We start from the raw sequence: 3965 nt of genomic DNA, 5'->3' as shown, positions 1-3965 counted from the left end.
GCGGCACTTTAAAGCAGGTATGGAGAAAAAAGAATTAGCCAGTCAATAGCTGCACACCAGTTACCAAGAGATGTATTAATTTACTCAAGTAATGAAACTACATCTGGAATACCCAAACTACATCCGGAATAACAACTCAAATTGAAGTTGCCACTTGGTAAGTTTTCGATAATCCACCATCATTCTCCAAGATCCATCTGTTTTTTCACAGGCCAAATAGGTGAGTTGAATGAGGATGTGATGGGAGTCACCACCCCTGCATCCTTCAATTCCTTGATGGTGGCACTAATCTCTGCAATCCTCCCAGGAATGCACTATTGCTTTTGGTTTACTATTTTCTTAGGTTGGGGCAGTTCTAATGGTTTACACTTGACTTTTCCTACCATAATAGCCCTTACTCCACTTGTCAAGGATCCAATATGGGACTTCTGCCAGTTGATGAGTATATCTATTCCAATTATACATTCTGAAACTGAGGAAATCAGTACAGAATGAGTTCATGTACCCATTGGACTGACTGTGAGCTGAACCTGACTTAACCCACTAAACCCACTGCCCTTGAGTCAATTCCGACTCACAGCAACTTGACTTACGACTCCATTAATAACCTGACTTCTGTATGCACCCACCCTGACTGGTGGACCACAGTAATGTATTAGGTCTTCTTGAATTAGTGTCAGTTCAAAGCTACTATCCAGTAATCCCTGAAAAATCCGATTATTTCCTTTTCCCCAATGAATAGCCAATCTTGTAAAAGACCATAAATTCCTTTTGGGACAACTGGGAAAAAGATTACCAGTTTAAATTTTGGGCAGTGTAGTAGGGTCCTTCTCCAAGGGGACCTGGCCTGTAAACTGGCACAAGTCTGGGAGTTGATTGAAGGATTGTGTCTCTCTATTCTGGAGGTTTGAGTTAGACTGTCATTCACTTGACCTAGAATTCTTCAACTTGTACAGATCAAGTAAATATTTAGTAGGTTTCCTATGTTTCACGCCTATGAACACCATGAATAAGTAAACAATGCCCATCATACAAGTCAGACTATTCTGATTACTGCTTTGACTCTGTTATCCATTATGGTAACCATGCCCACCTTGTCTCTGTTGACTGAGTTATGTCACTTGGACCCTAATACCAGGTGGTCCAATTAGCCCTATTGTAGTTAGGCGTCTTAATTCATTTAGGGCAGTCCCCACGATCATGTCTGACTTAGATAAAATAGCAATCACAGCAATCTTCAAGGATGATGGGGCTCCCTTCACAAATTTGTTCCTCACTGTTGTGGTAAAAAGTGTGTCCTATGGGAACTCCATATATGGCTCTGTGGGTCTAACTTGATAAATTCAGCCTAACATGCCCATTTTCCTAAGCCTTTGGATACCTTCTTCTACAGTATACCAAAACAGGTCTGGTACTTCACCTTGATTTACTGTAGGTCAGTGCATAATCCATACTTTATCCAACCAAATAAATGATTACATCCTTTCCTAACCTCTTGAGATGAAACGTTGAATGAAGAATCTGTGCTTAGTGGCCCATATCAATAAAATCCAACTGATCTGACTTTATGTTCCTTGCACCATTATCCCACACCCTTAATAGCCATTCCCACACGTATTTCCCAGGTTTCTATTTAAACATATTAGAAAAGGCAAGCAGTTCTTTTAGAGTGTAGTGTACCTTCTCCTGGGTCACACTTTATACTTCACCTTTTAGGGCTTACTGGGACTTAAGTCTAGTTATAGAAGCAAAAATAGGTGGTGAGAATATGTTCTGAGAACATTCAGCAATGTTTTGTAAGGCACCTGACTCATGAGATGCCCAAAGCAATGACTCAGTCGCCACCCCAGGGGATGATTCAGACAAAGGTTGGCAGACACAGCCGGGTTAAGTCATCAGATGGAGGAGGGGTAGTGAGTAATGGTTTTACTGGTGAGGCATTACGTGAGGCATTATTTAAAAGAAAAGCAGAGGAAAATTTAGGAAGCTACAGAAGAGAGGTTCACATGAAAAACCAAGCCCAAGAAAAAGCTGCAGAACAGTTTTGGATATGACTTAAAAGTAAGTGAGATAAAACGAAGCTAGAAGGAGACCTTAAAAGAAGCCAGCGAGCCTGTCAGCAGCTGGGTACTCCAAAGAACATTTAGGTTCCCAGGGAGGCATGTTACTAGTTGAGGCCTGAAGAAGAGTGTGAAAAAAAGGAAGAGAAAGAAAAAGCCCAAGACAAAGATGAATATAAGAGTAAAGTTTTAAGTGTACTGGAAAAACTAAAAATATTGATGAGTTATTTAAGAGAAGAACATTTGTATTTTATTGGTACAGGAAGAGAAAGAAGACTTATCGTCAAATTGCCCAGGACCAACTTCTTCAGATCATGAATAAAGATATTCCCAATAAAGTAGAACCTAGAAAAAAAAAAAAAAAAGTGACTTAGCAGGCAAAGATGGAGTAATATCTTCAGATGGGAGAGAGAAGTCTGGTTCTGTTGGCAGGAGTGATTCAATAGAATTTAGGGGATCAGTGTCCCCAACTTCCCGATTCTGTCCATATGTCCTCATTGCAAGTTTCAGGATCCCATTTCTTCTCAACCAATGCCCTCATTTTAGCTTCAGACACCATTCGAGGTTGAGAATTCACTTGGCATTGTAACTCAGCCACTCTTACAATGACTCTAGGTTTGGTTTTGGGCAATAGCAGCTCTGTTACTATAAGAAACAAGGCTTTCTTGCAAGGCTTAAGTGGAAACTTTAAGGTTGTTTATGCAATGCTTGAGCTGTGACTCTGAAGCCTTGAGGTCATCTCTTTGACCACTTTGTCTAGCAAAATTAGGGTCAACCACCCAGCTTCCTTAGATTCCATTCTGACAAAATTGTAGAAAGGTATCATACACATGCTCACCCAAAGCCTCACCTCTCTCCAATACCTGATCTATTGGTGGTGATATTTTGCATATTTCTGTTGGTACCTCACTCCATGAATTAGCAGTGTTCTCTTTTCTACCAGAAGAATAGTCATCGACATCTTTAAGACTAATTAGACTTGAGAGCCAATTTGGAAAACTCATCCTTTCAATTTTGTTTCTCTAGAACCACTCTTGGTACCAAATGTCTTAGGCTGGGTTCTCTAGAGAACCAAAACTATTGCAGTGTATGAACACATATATAGAGAGATTTATATCAAAGAAATGACTCACGTGGTTTTAGGGGCTAGAAAGTCCCAAGTTTGTGGTCAGTCTGGAGGCTTCTACTGACTCATGTAGCTGCAGAGTTTGGTGAACCCAAGATAAATCAGCAGGTCAGATGGCAGGCCTCTGGTTCACAGGCTGCAGAGGCCTATATGAACTCCAAGATCAGCAAGTAAGCTGGTAACTCAAGTCCCAAGAACCAGAGATAAGATAAATAAGAGCCATCTGCAGGATCCAGAGTGAGCAAAAGCCTTCCAACTTTGTCAGAAAGTCCACCTGTGTTGAATGCAGGCCACTCCCCCAAGGAAAGTCCCTTTCAATTGAATGGCTGCTCCTTACATATCTTATCACAGAAGTGAACCCTTTACATCAGCTCTCATTATGGAAGTGATTAAATCATTGCATAGCTGCCAAACTACATCATAACCACCAAACCGCTGAGAATTATGGCTCAGCCAAGCTGATACACAGCTTTAACCATCACAATCACTCTACATGCTCACTAAGCTTCAGGTGGTGCTAAATCAGAGTAGACCTCACAGAGGAAGTGATACTGCAGTGACTACTAGGCAGGTAGTCAGTTCTAGACGGAGGGCAGAGAGTAATTAAAAAAATTTTTTTAAAGTAGTTACAAGAAATTTTGTACGCCCAAGCCACATATGTTATGGTATGGTCCAAGAGATGAGATGGGAAAGGAAAGCAAAGCAAGAACTTTCTTTTGTAGTTGTAAAAAAGACTAGGCACAGAAGAGCAAAATTATCTGTCCTGGCCTTAAAATATA

At 40.7% G+C, this 3965-nt stretch overlaps 1 pseudogene; it reads left to right on the top strand.

Annotated features, from left to right (window-relative positions):
• The first annotated feature begins 1494 nt into the window (after positions 1 to 1494).
• LOC104846405 (G patch domain-containing protein 11-like) lies at positions 1495 to 2425 on the top strand (annotated as a pseudogene).
• The last annotated feature ends 1540 nt before the right edge of the window (positions 2426 to 3965 follow it).

The sequence above is a fragment of the Loxodonta africana genome, chromosome 21 (genome assembly GCF_030014295.1).
Source record: "Loxodonta africana isolate mLoxAfr1 chromosome 21, mLoxAfr1.hap2, whole genome shotgun sequence".
NCBI classification, from domain to species: Eukaryota; Metazoa; Chordata; class Mammalia; order Proboscidea; family Elephantidae; genus Loxodonta; species Loxodonta africana.
Note: the sequence above shows the minus strand (reverse complement) of the source record. Positions and strands in the feature narration are given on the sequence as shown.